Source organism: Corvus moneduloides, chromosome 4 (assembly GCF_009650955.1).
Source record: "Corvus moneduloides isolate bCorMon1 chromosome 4, bCorMon1.pri, whole genome shotgun sequence".
Lineage (NCBI taxonomy): Eukaryota > Metazoa > Chordata > Aves > Passeriformes > Corvidae > Corvus > Corvus moneduloides.
This window is the reverse complement of record NC_045479.1, coordinates 71,143,343-71,161,242: the sequence shown is the minus strand read 5'-3', so window position 1 is coordinate 71,161,242 and position 17,900 is coordinate 71,143,343. Positions and strand designations below refer to the sequence as shown.

General features: G+C 45.6%; 1 protein-coding gene across 1 annotated transcript in view; it reads right to left on the bottom strand.

Moving 5' to 3' along the window:
* Positions 1-17,378, bottom strand: part of PRKCQ (protein kinase C theta) — a 61,871-nt gene extending 44,493 nt beyond the window's left edge. Inside the window, exons 1-2 of the mRNA XM_032107203.1 lie at positions 17,081-17,378; positions 945-1,343 (exon numbers count right to left, since the gene is read on the bottom strand). The gene's annotated coding sequence lies outside the window, so the exon portion shown is untranslated. The remainder of the gene's footprint in view (positions 1-944; positions 1,344-17,080) is intronic.
* Between the last annotated feature and the right edge of the window lie 522 nt (positions 17,379-17,900).

Below are 17,900 nucleotides of genomic sequence, written 5' to 3'. Positions count from 1 at the left end.
TAACCACGGAGCTGAACTCATCACAGGGCTGGAAAAACCCACAAGAGCAGCTCTGAGCACTGATGACTTCACGCTGACCGTCAGGAACGAGGATGACAATGCACAGGAGTCAAATCAGAGCTTTCTTGGCTTGGGATAAACCTCTGCTGTAATTTGTGTTGAGTCACATCAAGAACCTGAATGCTACAGGAATAGAGAGGGGTTTGGGAATACTGTTGGAAGCCTGCAAGCTGAACATGAAACTGTGAAATAGCTGTGCACTATTTATATACAGCATGGAAAGGTTCTCGGGCATTCCTGGGTGCTGAACAATATTCACAAGCTATAAAGAGAAAGTTCAGCTCCTATGAACCACGCTGTATAGACAGTGAAACAAAATACCCCACCAGAAAAAACAGCACCTTGGGATTATTTTAAGCAGCGGAAAAGAGAAACAAATAAAATGAAGATGCCAGGAAACACTGCAAAACCTTTGGGTTTAAACACTACAGAATTTTCTCTGCAAGGTCTTTCAAAGCCTTCAGAGAGAAGATTTAGTGAAACCAGAAATTATTAACTGCAGTAGCTAGTGCCCATCATTGCACCATCTGGGCCCAAAACTGAGATTTACTACCCAACTTTTGTCTCATCATCTGAGCTTGTCATTCCTGGCTTCTCTTCCTGTCAATGGGGAGCAAGAGGCACTTTGAACTCGGCTGCAGATGTCTGCCTTGGACCACCAGAGTTAAAGGACATCAGTGCTATCACCAGCTGTTATCTGTCAAATATATTGACAATGACACACTGTTCAAGCACAACAGCAAAAGGCTGAATGACTCGTGGTGTGGGATGCAGCCAAGTCTCTTCTGCATTTTACACACAAAAATGATCTCTCTGAAGGGACGCTTCTCTGGCCTCACATGGAAGATGTTCCAGGTTCTTTGCTGGGAATAGCATTTTCTTACCTGTAAATGGTACTTTTCTGACAGATAAGTTCAGTCTCGGAGAGGAGCTTCTCTTTTCATCACAGTTGTGGACAACATGGAAAGGACTTTCTCAGCTGAAAGAATGAGGGTAACTGCTCCTCTGGCCGGGCTCACTTCAAAACCTGCCTTTCTGTTTGAGGAGACAGGAGGCAAAACCATCAAGGGGAGAGGAAATCTTGAGGAACCAAGAGGTAGCCCTTTGCTTGAGTGTCTTCTCTCTTCCCCAGCAGTGTGGAGGGATGAGTTTCCATCAGCCCCTTGTACAAAAGTTTGGGGCCGCTACAAAACCCAGAACAACTTCCAATCAGCGCATGGCCAGGTCACAGCAGGTTGCTGTTCCACTTGTATCCTGGATCTGATGGGATCTTCTCCTTCCTCCTGTTTTATAAAACAAACAGATGCAGTTATTGCTGGGACTGGAACACCAACTCTTCTGGCTGAGTATTCACAAGCACTGAGCACTCACATTCCAACACTTTCCGACACAGATGGCTCATGAAGACAACTGTCCATGTTCTCTGACAGAGATTTTGCCTTCCCAGGAGGTTTCCCTGAATTTGCTACCCTATATAAGGCCTGTTTATACAATAAACAGTATCTGAAGACTCTTGTTCCCATTTGAGCTCCTGGGTGTGTTAGCCAACAACTGGGCTGAGTTTTCAGGAAAACAGCAAAAAGTCATAAACCAACTTGGATGGATGGGGCAGAGAAAGAGAAAAATATCCTGTGGCTCATGTCCATTGTGTATCCCTAGGAATGCACAGGTCATGGACCTCTGCATGTGGCATTGCCCTCCACTAGGAAAACATCAGCACTTCTGCAAATTTCCAGAAGCTGATGGGGAAGGCAAAGCACCGCTTGGGGCTGGGTATAGGAGATTAGGATGATCTTGGTCTCCCCTGGATGAGGGCAGCATCTTGAAGGATGTTTCACATTAGCCAAGTGCCTGACAAAGCTGCTTTGGAGAGCCATTTGCATTTAGATAGATCCTCAAACACAGGTAGACCTGTGGCACTGCAGAGAAATACGGTGAGTGGTTTATGAGTGCTCCATGGCAAGAAAAGGCTAAAATGTCTGCCTCAACTGTGAGAAGCAGAGAAACCTGATCAAGAAGGGAAAAATCTCTTCATCAGAAAAAAAAAAGAAAGTATAGACATATTTTTCCCCTCTCTGTGTGATGCAGACATTTATTATTATTTAGACATTTTCTTTGTTTCAAAAAATAAGAAGCTTACTTAGTCTAAAGACAAAAGGAAAAACAAATCAAAGGGTCTCCGGCAGCAGAAGAGAAATCCAAGGAGTTGTATGTTCTGTAGCATCAGTGTGGAAAGCTAAAGATGGCCAAAGACTAAAGCCAACAGCTAAAATATCTTCATTGTACCTGTGTGTGTGAACAGAAATGTCCTCTCTGCCTCTACCATACTCCACCAATTCTGGTCACTGCTGGACAAGAGAAGATTATGATCCTCTTCCAATTCCCCAGTTCCTACACTTTTTGCTTTAGGATCCTGTTGTTCCACAGGCAGGAGCAGGAGGAAGTGCAAAGGGTTAAGCATTCCCTTACCAGGACTTTCAAAATTCACCTTTAAAAGCTCAGAGTGGCTGTCATAATTATAATCAATATGTTGGGCATCTAAGAACACAAGTGTTGCTAAAAGAATCCAAAGTTCTTTTGATGGCTCCTCAGCAATAAAATGTGGTGACACTATTGACTCAGGTACAAAAGAAATAAAATTAGGGCTAGAATTCATCACACTTCAATTAAATCAATGAATTCACAACATAGTTAGAACTGTGAAAGCCTCTTGTCCTGCTAAATACTCATATCACTGCTCCAGAAATCACTGCTTGGATGTGCTACAAGACATCAGTTCAGGTCTGTGGATCAGCTCCCTGAACAGTGACATTTAAAACTTTCCTTCGTCTTAAATGCTGGATGTTCCCTCCCTCCCCTCCAGTGCAACGCTTCATTTTGGCTCTGTGCAATCAAGCACTTCCTGATCAGGTCCACAGATGACGTGGAGTCTTCATTTTTGAAGATATTCAAAAGCCATCTGGGCATGATCCAGGGCAGCTTCTGGTGTCCCTGTTTGGACAGGAGAGGGGGACAAGAAGAGGTCACTCCAAAGCTCAAGCAGCCTGTGGTTCTGTGAAGACACAGTGGGGTAGATCTCACCAAGACCCAGATGTCTACAGCATCTGCATCCCCAGGCAGTCACCTGGGCTCCTGAGAGAGGAACAGAGGGAAATTGGCACCCTCAGATCCTGAGCTGGAAACACCAATGCAAGATTTCCCTCCTTCGAGAGTAAATGGGAGTACCTGGGTATGATCTGTTCACATGAAGCACCTTCACTCTAAGAGCTGGTTTTGACCAGATTCCTCAAGCCATTAAAACTTCAATAGATCCCTTCAATGTATCAAATCTAAAAGACTTGTGCTGGGACTTCACATAAACCAATTTATGGCAGGAGATGCTCTGCAGCCTCCAGCAAACAGGTGAGAATTTTCCACCAGCTGCAAAGCACATAGGTTTGGCACACTGAGAGTCAGCACTGGTAAACCAACAGCTGCCCTTATAAGCCTTGCAAAGGCTGGCTCGAGCTTGCTAAAACCAGAGTTTACTGCTGTACCAGCCTCATGTGAGCACTCTGCCCTGGGGTGGTTTTCTTTACCCTGCCTAATAAATCAGACAGATAACTGGTTTCCTGCTTCTCTCCCACTGTCTTTCCTGAAACCACCTTGGCTTTGGCCCAAACATCTGTTTTCCAGGTCAGATATCCAGCAAACTGCTACTTGGCTGGCATCCACGGCCATAACCAATTAAGGAATAACACAACTCAGCTCCAGCACGGCTCGCTGTAATAGCAGCAGTTTAATTTAACACCAGAAACAGCTGCAGTGGATATGGAGACTGTCTGCTTAATTTCCCAGTGGAAAGGATACTGTGAGGTATCTGAAAACCAAGGATGAAAAGCAGCTTTCTGTAAGAGGCCACCTGCAACCTCTCCTCCAGAGAAACATTAAATACGGTGCAATTGGGGTTCAGCAATGCTGCACCCCACTTTGCTGGAACAGGAGAGCTCTGCCCACTCTGGAGAATAATGCAACATATGGAAATCATTCTCAGATGATATTAGGAAGTAATAAGCTCCTTAACATCCTTAATCAATTGTGGTTAAGTAGAGAGGAAGAAATGAGCTCCTGGTCCCAGTCAGCGGAAGATCTGGGTGGAGGACAGCTGCCTGTGGTGGGATTTGTGCTTTTGCCTCTGACTGACTGAAAATGGATGCATGTAGGACACAGTAAAGATGGCAATTTACTGAACAAGGGCCAAATGAAAAGGGAAAGATTTCTGGGTTTGAGATGCTGCTTTCCTAATGTCATCAAACTCTCATTTTCTCGAGGTCAGAGGGAACATTTCCAGCTCTCTCTCCTTTTTTTTTTGAGGCAAAACTGTGCTTGCAAAACGAGTTCATAATCTTCAGATCAGTATCACTGAGAGGGAAAGGATCCAGGAGTTATAGCTGGAGGGTATGAACTTTCTTTCACCCCCTTTCCAAGGCATCTCCCAGCAAAAGAGGCAGGTCCTGACCCTGCAGAGTTCTGTTTGTAAGGCTGGTGGAGACATGCACATGAGCATAACACACCTCAAGGCCTTCCTGCAGATTTCAGGAGCAACACTGAACACCAGCAGTGATGGCTGAAGTCCCTCTCTCTGTTCCTGGACTCCTCATATCCTACAGACCAAACAGGAGGGAATGGGGATGTAAATAACTCCCCTGACTGACTCATTTTGGGTGCCCATATCAGCTGTTATTTCAAAGGAGCTCAAACCAGCCTGCTCATGAAGGAGGAAGTTCAGAACCTCTCTGGGTGCCACCCAGCATATCTCACTTTCCTTTGACAAGGATGTGGATCAGAGGAGGAAAAAGAGGGGAATTTGCAGAGCCATTTAATTTTCACTCTCTCCATAGTCAGCCACCCCATCCTCAACATCTCACAAAGGTGGAGAAGGGAGAGGGGGAGGCAAGCCAGGACCAGTAGTCTCTGATGGGACTGGGACAATACCAGACTCCATGCAACTAAAGAGCCTCCCAGAACTTCCTGGAACCACTTGATTTCAAAAGTGAGGTGACTCTTCCCACACAGACCCTTTCCCATCACTTGCAGACACAGAGGGCTGGGCAAAGCATTACTTTGCCCTCTGGAAATGAGGCTTTCAGGCTTTTCTAGGACCAGTGGCAGGCACAGGGATGGGTGTTTCTCTTAAAAAACCCCCTGGGATGTCTTGTGAAGCTGTGTTTGGAACAAGTGGTGTGTATTGATAACAAGACCTTTCTCCTATATATACCCTACAAATTCTATTTGGACTCTGCTGAGCTCAGGGGTTTCTTTTGTTGCATTTGTGAGGCACAAGGCAAGGCCAGAGCCTCAGGTCTATTTTCAGATCTTAAACATGATTAAACTGCAGTGGAGTGAATACAGGTGAACAGATTTACAGCTGTGGAAGGGTTGGTGTCCATCCCACTGGGGAATTGCAGGAAAGAGCTGTTGAGAATGCCAGTGGTCACTACATTCATCCGTGGACTCTAGGATGGAATCCTCAACCTTTCTGGCAGACACATGTATAGCTGGGCCTTAAAATCAGAGAAATTGTGCTTTGCTATCCCCTTAGGTCTCCTCATAACAATTCCTTCAACATGACATAAACACAGGCTGTGCCCAAGGATATGGTTCAGCTTTTCACCCCATGTCACACTGCAACTTCCCAATCTCTTCCAGCACAGCCTGATGTCTCTTTAGAGCAAATTTGTCTAAAAGAAACCTCTATTTTCTCTGCTTGACCAGCGAGTTTGCAGCTGCATCCACCCCCTGGTCTGACTGACCTGGCAGGGATGCGAGGGCCTGTCCCAAGCAGGAATGATGATGATGATGTGTGGGGGTGGCATGCAGCAACTGCACTTTGGCTGGGACAAAGAGGCTGGGAAATCCTAGCCTGGCTGCCTGGGAAGAGATTAAGGGTGGATTCACATGGATGTACAGAGACAACTGCACTGCACATATGGGCTGCCACCCCAACTCCCAGAACACCCAGCACGGAGATATAAACATTTGTAGGGGTGCATCTTCCCATCCTAAAGAGAATATTTTAAATAAAGCCAAACCCATCCTGGAGCTGCTGTTTCGGCCCTGTGGTTACACAAAGATGGCCAAGGTCAGTCCTACCACTGATGTTCAGATATCCAGTGAAAAGGACCCAGATTTTAGGGTTTGACTCAGGAGCAGATGCATTCATGCCTAACAGTGATGACAGCTTGGAAAGACAGTGACAAACAGCTGGGTGAGGACTTCACACCAAAACCATCCACTCTGGAATTTGCTTAGAAATGGAAAAAAGGTCCAATGCACAGGAACACCACTGAGCAGTTTTTAATTTGCTCATCAAGGAGGATACAAATTCTTACAAAAAAGAGAAGAATCTCTCTCGGACATGCCTTTTGTTTTCCTGCAGACAACATGAATTCCTTGCAAAATGGAAAGAGAAGCAGAGCAGACCCACCAAATCTTTATTTTGATTACAACCCTCCAGGTCCTGTCCCTGAAGCCAGGCCAAACCCCTTTTTTTCCTCACATTTAATGAATTTTTGTCGTGTATGGTCCTGAAACAAAACAATTTTTCTCACTTGTACTGTTAAAAAAATGCCCAACTATTCAGTTTACTCTCCTTTGTAAAACTTTTCTCTTTTTTTCTGCATTTTTGGGGTCCAGCGTATTAAGAGAAACTTGTCAATTTTGCTTCCTTATTTTCCTGGAAAGCTTCTGGTTATTTTCCTTCATTTCTGTAAGATCTGGGCCACACAAGTTAAAAAGAAATGTTTCTGAAGTATTTATCCCTACTGTACTTATTTATAATTTTTAATATTGTATTTTCAGGTTTTGTCTCCTAACAAACACAGACCAAGCTAGAGGTGGCAGCGCCCTGTTTATCAAACACTGAACACAAAATTCTTTCAAGAGATTTTCGATGTAACAAGGGAAATAAAAGTATCTTGAACTGAGATGTAGCTACAATATGTCCTCTCCTTTTTCCTCTTGTTCATTAGCACAGCAATTTCTGTATTTCTGCATGATTTTGGCACTGGTTCATAGATTTCTTGCTATGGCTTTTTGGGTGTTTTTGGTGCTTTTTTTAATGACACAGGTGGAGTGTTCCTTAAATACTTCATCGTCTTGTACCAGGATGTTTTTTAATGCACTGACTTCCTGCCAGTGCCAGCATCTGCACGTATTTTTTTACTTTCTTTCTCTTAAAAAGAAAGAAAAATCCCATGGAGGGGTACAGCCTTATGAACATCCTTCCTTCTGCAGGCACAGTTTCATGCTGTGATGAACCTCATTCAGCAGTAGAGGTATTTAATGTCTTTGTTTAATCCAGAAATCTGCTCAGGGTATTTGGACCCTGGATTACAGAAATGTTGGGCTGGAAAAGAGCATTTCAGTCACCCCTCTGCCACCCAGCAGACTGTGTCTACACATCATCCTTGTGGTATCTGTCTGGCCATCTGTCAGCAGTGAAGCTTCTTGTGTGCTTGGTGTTACCACTCCTCAAAAAAGTGGGCAAATTTACCTCAGAAACCTCAGATCATAACTGGAGTCCACACTGGACATGCACACCTAATTACCATGAGACAAAATGGACTTTGGAGATGTAGGCCAGGCTGGATGGGGCACTGAGCAACCTGGGATAGTGGAAGGTGTCCCTTCCCATGGCAGGAGGTGGGAATGAGATGATCCTTAAGGTCCCTTCCAACCCAAACTATTCTATGATTCTATGTATTTTAGGAAACTAGTTTTGATCTAGGATTGTCCCACGTTTCTCCAGATCTTGCGCCATTATTTAAAGAGAATCGCTGTTTTCTCCTCACTCCTCTGCACTGGATGTTTCCTCTCAGGCTCAGCAGAAAGGAGCTGCAAAAAGATGTCTGACCATCCAGAGAATTCATTTTAGGCACCCCAACACCACGAGCCCAGCTCTGGTCCACAGCCCTCAGCTGCCTCCTCCTTGCCTGAAATCCTCCCAGGAAGTCTGCAGGAATCTCTGCCCCTGTGAGTACCTGACCCAGCTCACATTTTACAATGAACAGCACCAGGAATATCTCAGGTAATTCAGCTTTTCCCACACCTTTGCAGCTTCCTGTTTATTCTGTTAATTTCATAAATATATACTAAAATTGGAAATATTTCTTTTGCAAAGCAGGTGCTGGCAGATCTACAGTTTCTGCCTTCATTCTCTGCTCCATCAATTTTTGTTGCCATGGCTTCACCACAATCACCCCCAATTATTTTTTTTGTTTGTTTGTTTGTTTCCCTCAATATCAGGTGCCACATCTGTGCCATCTCTTGTCAACACCATCCCAACTCCAGCTTCCATGTCCTTCCCACTCCCAGTGCCTCTGGACTCCAGCCACCGCCTGTAATAAACTCTGATATATAATTTCCTCTTCTTCAGTCATATTCAATTTAAAACTGCACTTCTACTTAAATAAAGAAGGTCTGGCTCCAGTTAGGCTGAAAGTCCTCTTCCCATTTATAGTCTGGTGTCCTGTTCTCAGTGTCAGAGCTCCAGATCAGTTCCTGGGAGACTTTCCACCTCTCCATATCTTTCCACTCCACTCACCATTGAACTCACATCAACTTTATCATTTATCCACCAGTTTCTTTCTGTGCTTCTGCCCTTAGCTATCTCCCTGACTGGGAGGGATATAGGACACACAGTGGGTGGAAAAATGAAATATAAAACACAGAGAAAATTAATTTTTGCCCAAAGTGCTGAAAATCAGGTTTTGGGGATGTTTTGTTGTTGTTTTAGTTTCTAATTTAGTTTCTGGTTTTTTGGTTTGGTTTTTTTGATATCACCATATGGCTGCTTAAGCAAACCTTCATGAGTTCATCTTCCCGCTGTGAGAAAAGCTAAATCATGAACATGCAGACAAAAATCTGCTTCACCTCAGCATCGCTGTCCCAGCTCAGCTAAGCAGTGCAGAGCACAGGGAACGTGCTGTCCCTCCTCCTGCACACACCACAGGCCAGAGAAAGACTCAGCCACACCCTTTGGTGTCCAGGTACACTCACAAAATCCCAAACTGTGACACACTGAAGGCCCCTTCCCTCTCCTCTCCACCCAAAGAAACCAATCCCTGACACCCAGCATCAGAAATTCACTCTCCTACCTCCTCCATACACATTTGCATGTGGACTATTCACCCCAGGCTCTCTTCACACACAGCAGAAAGAAAGAAACCTGCTGGGTTTTCAATTTCCATTATCCCCATGTTGCTGACTAAAATGGGTCAAATGCCTGGTGGCCTCAAATGCCTCTTTCCCCCCAGGGCTGAGGGAAGCCAGGCCTGGTTCAGGTGGAGGTGTCTGTCTGGCATCCCAGCTTCTGAGGCAAGAGGGGATGGCTCCCACATGGGGGGTCTCACCTGCTAGAAGCTGAGTAAATTCAGAGATCAGCTTATGGGTGTTTTTTCTGCATTGAAACCCCCATGAGCTAACACAGGTACTGCAGATAGAAAGAAATAAGCTGAGGACAGGAGGGTTTACAGCTCTGCCAAAGTAAAACAGACCGAATCAAAATGCACTGAAACCTTTATTTACTTTCCTTGGGGTTTGAATCTGATCTATAAATAAGGCAGAAAGACAATGTTAATGACTAGGAACTGGAAAAACTGTCAGAGTCCATATAATTGAATTTTCTAATGAAGAGATTTGGTAAAAGCACCATCCTTTCCAATTTCACTACAAAATACATTGCAGAGAATCACCTTGCATTGTTTGGGGGGACAAGGAGAAAAAGAGATGTTTTCAGGAGTTCTTTATTTACTTAAACAATGTTTTAATTGTTTTAATAACAATGTCTGTAGTTGTCCTGACACCCTCCCCTGGCATGAGGGGGAGGAGGGACAGGGGAGCTGAAAACGGAAGCTGGAGGATGCACGCTCTTTACTATTTCACCTGTGCTGTAAATCAAAACATAAATAGCAAACTGTTACTGTAAGGGTGGGAGGGGAAAATCTGAGTAAATTCAGCTCTCAGCACGTGCACAGTGCTTCAAGATAAGCAACAGTGACTCCCACAACTGCGCTTGTCCCTCTGTTTTCCACGGATAAGTAGGGTATGACCTTGTCCAAATCCCATTCACAAGTCAGAGCAGATCTCCGTAAGTCTCAGCTGTTCTTTCTGTTCTTTCTGTTCTTGACATATCAGCCCCAAAATGCCTCCTCTCTTGCTCAGATTCTCCTCCCACCCCAGCTTTCCCTGACTTTTGCTGGTGAATTAGGTGAGAAAGAGGAGCAGCCTCACCAGCACACAGATATTCCACAGCAAAGTGAAATGATCACATCAAAAACCTCCTCAGAAGAAAACACTTGGATCCAACTGAAAAATTAATTATGTTAGTTATTATGTGTTAGTTTAGTTTAGAAACAAAATCAAGTTAAGCTTCTGCTCCCAACAAAATCTGGAGTCAGGTTCCTGGGGATTTATGGCACCAGGTGACCCCAGAGCTTGGCCCCTTTGGGAATGTGACATCCTGCTGCTGGCTGTGGTGTGCCTGAGAATCCCTGGGGATTGTTAACTGCTATTTACAAAATCATGGGGTCGTAACAAGACCAAGCTGAATTAGGACTTCACTTGGACCAAGGCAAAGCTGAAACATGCCTGTATGGTTCAGGAAAGTCACTCCAGCTTTATGTGAGTGTGTGTGATCTCCTTCCCCACCTCTGGAAGTGTTCAAGGCCAGGATCTGAGCAACCTTGTCTAGTGGAAGGTGTCCCTGACCATGGCAGGGGAGTTGGAACAGTCTTTAACCCAAACCATTTTGTGATTCAATGATTCTATGACAATCCTACTGCCACCCTCTAGCAATTCTCTCTTTTACGTTTTTGGGAATTTTTTTTTTTTTGGTTAAAAAATAAAATTAAGGCCACATATCTGGGCAGATTAAATCTGGCCTCTCAAACAGAGGCATTTAGTCCAAATGAGGAACTGCTGTTGTGTGTTTGATCCCAAGGAAAGAATTGGGCACAAAGTGATGAGCTACTGCATCATTGAGGACAGACAGAGATAAAATATTCCCCTACTAAACCCAAGAAACACCTTGCTGTCAGTACAAAGCTAGGGGTACATTTGTCAGAAGGGTTCTTTACTCACAAAAAAACCCAGAATAACTTCACAAAACAACTCAGCCAAAGCCCTACAACCAGTCTGCTTTGAGAATCCTCTTTCACGCATCCCTGAGATGAGCTACACTAAACCCACACTCTCAGCAACTGGGTGCATTTACAGCAGCATGACAGCCCTTCTGCTTTTTGGGATGCACTGGGTTTTTTTGCTTTTCCGGAAACATGTGGTGCAATGACATTTGAAGCAGGAATTGCACTTCCTGGCCTGGGTGGGCGGCTGCTGTGCAATAAAATATCCCAGTGAGATGGCAGAAGAGGAATCTATGCTTGATTTAGACTATTGTTTGGGGTTTAGGCTGTCTGCTGTACTCTTCCTGGATCTTCCAAATGCCTCATACTTCACGGAATCATAGAATGGTTTGGGTTGGAAAGGATCTTAAAGATCATTTGTCATGGGCAGGGACACTTTCCACTAGACCAGGTTGCTCCTGTACATTGCACTGATTCCCCACTGCTTCATCACTGTAACTTCAGCACCAGAGCCCTTCAATACAGTGTGTTAGACATAAACACAGCTGAATCTATACCTTAAACCTTCACCCTTCTGCAGGAGGGAGGCCTGTACTAGCTGTCCCCAGCCTCACACACCCTTCTCACCTCTTCTCACCACAGACCTGTCTAGCTTGTACCCGCCTCACTGTTACCAGCACCTTTTTCTCAGTTTTTTTTCTCCTCAGGTGTTTTCCTGACTCAGATTGTAGTCCTGATTAGTCTGAGGTCTAATCCACCTCCTCAGCTCAGGGATCTGCTTCTGCAGGCACACTCACACCCTCTCCCATGTTACTACCAGTGTCTGGGATGACCTTTTCAAATCAGTTTCAAACATCATTTTCCTGCCTTTCTATATGATAAAACCCATGAGCAGCAGGTGGTGAGAAGTGCTTTTTGTTGCCATAGAAAATTCTGGTAAATATATCTGATAAAGAATCACTTTTTCAACTAAAAAACCCACATATTTTCTGAGGAAAAGTGATGGGTTTTGCTGTAGGGTCTGAAATGTTTTGATAGAGCTGACCAATCACAACAACTCATCAATAAGGTTCCCACATATCTTCATTCTTTCTGCCAACCAGATTTATCCGCAGATGAACACTACTGCCATGGACACTGGGGATGGAGCCAACACCTTTCTGCACCACATGAAGAATTAATTTTGCAGCTTGGAAACCCCAGGAAATAACTGAATGGAAATGCACGTATCATCTTTAACTAAACTCCTACAAGACACAATAACAGTGCTCAGAATCAAAACATCTTTGTTGTGGACCAAAATATTTCCATGAAAGAACTTAAAAACCCTGACCATCTTCTGTGTTTTGGAAAGGAAATCACCTTCATTTCTCTGGTACTCTAAAGCCATCTTAGTCTGTAACCCTGATGCTTCCAGCTCAGATCCTGCTGTTTTAACACCTTACCAGGAAACAGGTCAGTGTGCCCAGGAAGAGCTGGAATCTTGCTACACACAAGGCTGCAATACCTCCTTCTTCTTTCCATCTCCTTCTTTCACCTTTTCTACTTCCATATGTGCCATGGCTTTGCTACATTTGCTTTCACTCATAAACGTTGTATATAAGAATATGCATGGCAAAGGGTCAACTTATTTTTATGGATTCATGTGTTTCTCATCCCCAGCTCACGTCAGGGCAGTTGTAATTATGGAGAGAGTCCTCCCACTGACATGTTTGCTGATAATTACATCCTGATAGGTACAAAAGTTTTTTAATGTCATTTTTGGATTCCTTTACATATCATGGAAGATGTTCCAACTTTCTCCTGTAGACGTCACATCAACTACTTTCCCTTAATTGTCCATGGTCTGGTAAGCCTGGATGAAAACTGATTTTTTTTCATCACTGTGGATGCCTTGTCTATGCCAGGAGGTGATACTTTAGTAAATGAATGCAGATTTCTCATTAAAAAACCTTGGCAGCGTTCAAGGCCAGGTTGGATGGTGCTTGGAACACCCTGGGACAGTGGAAGGTGTCCCTGCCCATGGCAGGGGGGTGGAACTGGATGATCTTTAAGGTCACTTCCAACCCAAACCATTCTGTGATCTATGATTCTAGCAGAATCAGGCTGAATATGATACATGGATGGCCTCAAGATTCATCACCTCCCTGTCCTCACTTGTTTACTAATGGGAAATTGCTTTTGTCTTTCAGGGGTGGTATTTCCTATGCACATGCTCTGACTATTTTGTATTTCCTGCAGATAAGTGGGATGATAAGGAAAAGAGGATACACTGCTTCACAATGAATGCCAAGCACATTAAATGCCATAACAATTGAGGCAGTTGATTACTGAGAAGCAATCCAGCCCAAAATGGGTCAAATGTGAGGTAGAAATGACCATTTAAAAAGGAAACAAAACAGAAAGATGTCATGTTGAGCTTATCCCCTGTACATCTCATGAGTCTTCATGGCTCAGATAAATACGAAGAAATTCACTGGAGAGATAATTGAGCCCTACATCCTCACTACACGTGGCACTGGGGTGACAGAGATGGGGCACAGTTTTGTAAAAGCTGCACCATATTCTTTTCATCTCACCCTGGGTGCATCCTTTAAAACTGTACACTTATTCCACTCAGCATCTCTGCCCAGAAGGAGCAAACTCAGCACATGTTCTTACACATAGATGGAAATAAAAATATCCCCAAAAGAGGTGGCACCATTCTGCCCCAGCAAACTGTCCCAAAGCAATGGTGTTACTAAAAGGCATGATACAAACCAGAGGAATTACCCATTGCTAAGACAGCTGGGTGTGATTTGAAAAGTAATTTGGGTCCTTTCCACTCTCACCATCACAGTTAATAAATGTTATCTCTGCTACTGGATGTGATCTGGCTGGTGGTGAGATGAAAAATCTCCAACAGGCCTGATAAATAACAATATTAACACAAAGCAGCAACGATGCAGATAAATCACAAAATTGACACAAACAAGCCATGATACAATAAAAACACTGTGCAATTGGCTACAGAGAAGGGTTTGCAGTTTAGGCTGCCTTTGCCAATGTTTTCCTCCCAACCAGGAGCTGGATGCGAGGCGTGGAGGCAAACAGAGAACAACAGCACGGGATGGAAACAAACTGTCAGTGAGTGTTTGCAGGCTGCTTCCAATGTCAATCACCAACGTTTCTGTGTGAGAACAGGCACGTGAGCAACCCTGTGAGGGAACTGTGCAAAGCTGCAGCTACCTGGGACTACAGGGTCAAGGCTCTGATTAATCCTTTACATCATTTCACACATACAGGTTTTGGATGTTCGTACTCCTGTATTGACTTTCTCTTCCTTTTCTATTTTAGGAGTCAATTTTTCGAAGCTCAGGCAAAGAACAACACTCTGTTTACACAAATCCTGGCTTCAGCAAAATGGGAAGCAACAGCAGAACTTGTAGCCAAGTGTTTTAACTTGGATCCACAAACATATGCATTAAAAAAGCCAAGAGCAGAAGAGCCCTCCTGACAAAGTCCTGGAAGGTGCTTCATACTTCACCTCCCTCCCAGGCTGCTGCTGAGCTCTTTGCAACTAAACTCAGATAATGCAAAAAGAAACCAAAAAAGTTGCCTTCAGAAATTATATTCACCGTATCTTTTCCTTCAGAATAAAGTGGGAGGATAAACTGAGACTAACCTGGAAAAGATCCCAAGGAAGAAAAATAAAACTTGGCATGCTGGGAAAGCTAAGCTGCTTCTCTTGTTCCCTCCATCCCTCCTTCCTTGTCTCTCCCTCTTTCCTTTTAGCTCTCTACCTCTGATGGGATACTGAGCCACACGCTGCTTCTCTGAGAAGCTCTGAGAGTCAACGAAGTGACTTTCTTTGAAAGGAAACACACTTGAGGCAGAAAAAAAGACCTTATTTAGCTTTACCCTGGCAGTGTAATAACCCTCACAGCTCTCCTAGGGGTGCAAAAAAAAAAAAAAAAAGCTGAAAAGGTTTCCCCAGTGTAGCAGCCTGAGTACCAAACCAGCCTGGACACAGGGGACAGCTGAGCTTCTGGGTGGAGGTTCAGGAGGGAGATCTGAATCTTCAATAGGGCTTTAAAAATAAGCAATCACAGAACACGTGTAAAAGCAAGGAGAAACTCTAACTAAACTCTGCATTGCCTGTGCCAGTGAAGCTGGCATCATCTTAAGGCAGGGAGTCTTTCCAGGCTAAAACCTTTGCACAGGCTGAGCATCACTTGCTCAATTCACCACGTGTCCTCACAGGGGTTGGCTAAAGAGTCATGTGAAGAAAATGAGGGATCCAGCAGGGCTCAGGGAGCCTTGGCAAGTAAAGGCTGGCAGACACCAAAGTCTCATGCCCAGCTGAGACAGCAAAAAAGAGACAGAAGCAACAACATTGGGATTCAGATTCAACTCTGCTGCCAGGAGTTCAGGCAATGGCAGCTCCTTGGTGAACTCCAGGAAGGCAGCATTTTAGGAGGCCATGTGATACTTCCAGCTGAATGCAGCCCTGCTCCACCACAACCAGGTGGGACAAGAACCTCCTTGGAGCAGGTGCTCCTTGCTGGGTCCTCAACTCTGCTCCTAAAGCACATTCCCCAGAAACTCACAGTGCCTGGTGGCCTCAACAGGGATGTGAAGTCCTTTCTTCAATTAAAAAGAAGGATAAAAAAGAAATACAAAAACTGCACATCCAGGGCCTCAAGGACTGGGCTGTTCAAAAACACTAAAGTTCAAACATTGTCCTTTTCACTTCAAATAGTTCTGCTGCTCCCCCCGCCTTTTTTTTTAATAACAAGTTCAGTGAAACTTTATCTCTTCCTGCCCTAGTAACCCTACTAAATAATCTGCTGTTAGCATGACTCAATTGAGTGGCTTTCAGCTGCTGAAGTCGGGGGTTTTTTTTGCTACTGTTCTTTCATCGGTGGAAATTAAAAAAAAAAAAAAAAAAGGCTTTAAAAAAGCTTTCCCCATCTGAAAAGTATCACACTACTGGAGATTAAAGTACAGCTGAGAAGTTGGTTACTTGCCATGTAGTTGCAATTAAAAAGGATCCGATTACACCCAAGAGTTTAACTCCATTCGCGTTCAACGTGCGCGCAGGGAACTCAGCCAGGCTGGGGCTTCGAGTCCCCTCCTCCGAAAGGAAATGCAGCTCGAACACGGCGGAGCGGAGGAGGGATGGAGGCCGTTCATTCCTCTCTAAGTGCCCAAATCTGCTCTCAAACTTATCGCAGCTCTTGTTTCTAGAACATTACAAACTCGACCCAAAAGTGATATACCCAGCTGCTGAGATACAACATCGCGTCTAAAACTAGACTTCTGTCTGGCTGTCTTATCCCACACTGCTGTAACCATGAAACACCTACAAAACATCGCTGAGCCCAGCAGGGGAAAGGATTTTCCCTCTATATTTTCCCCAGTTTGTTCACTATGTTGACTAAAACTGTTTGTAGTCGGTTTTCATTGTGTTTCTCACTTTCCCCTTTTCTCTGCTGTATGAAGAGACACGGGAGAAAACAACACTCTTTTTTAAAGGCAGGAAAATGTGATGGCGAAACCACAAACACTGGTTTGAGACATCAGGTGTAGAAGCTGAAAGCAATTTAGTCTCTTATTTACGGGAAAAAACCCCATAAAATCATGAAACACAACTCTCTGGACAAATGTCAATTTGTCAGCTTTAAAACCCCGTAACAGCAGAGCCGGTGGCTGCAGCGGAGCCAGGGACGGTGAAACACCCACAGCACCGAGCAGTGCCCTCACCTTTCCCGGTGCTGCTGCACAGGTTCTCCCTCCGGGGGTCCCACTCGCCCCCGGCACATCGCCCTGCAGTGGGACACCCGGCCCGGCCCTGCCCGCGCATCCCCCGCGCATCCCCCGCGCATCCCCCGCGCATCCCGCTCCGCCGGCGGTACCTGCTGCCCGAGCACCGCAGCGCGGCTCGGCTCGGATCAGCTCGGATCAGCCGCTTTCGGCTCAGCTCTGGTCGGCTCGGATCAGTCCCGTTCGGCTCAGTTCAGCTCGGCTTGGCGCAGCCTGGTTCAGCTGAGCTCGGCTTGGTTGGAGCCCGGTCCCGCCCGGCTCTGCTGAGCTCCGCCCGGCGCAGCCCGGCTCGGCACAGCCCAGCCCGGCTCGGCACAGCCCAACCCGGCTCAGCGCTCCCGCCGCCCCCGCAGGGAAGCAGCGCACTCCGGGCCGTCCGCAGCCACCGCCGGGGCTGCCCTCGCCGCCTCTTCCTCCTCCTCCTTCTCCTCGTCCTCGGCACCACCCCGCTCCGCGCCCCGCCGCGTCCCCCTCCCCGCCCCCGGGTGTCCTCTCGTGTTTGCCCCCACACGTCCCGACCCCGGGGGTTGGAGCTGCTGAGAGCTGAGCATCGTGTCCTTCCTGTGCAGGACCCTGCCTTAGGGCTGTGTTGCACGGGGTCCCTGTCGTAGACAGGCAAACAAGTGGCTGCAGTGAAACTCTCTCCCAGAAAAATGAGATAGGACAACCTGGTTTTTTTCCAGGCTGCAGAGCGTTGTTGTCGTGGCTGGCAGGGGGGGTTGCCGGGGGTTGCAGAGGGAATGTCAGCAGAGCAGCCCTTTCCTCATGCATCTCTCCCATTGTGTTACGTTCTTGGACGTAGGTGTTTGAAACCTCGGACCAGGCTGTTGTGTGGAAGAAGGACAATGTTTGGTGCTCCCCTTTCAGGGGCTGAGGGTATCAAAAGTGAGTTTTCCCCTGGGTATTTCCTGG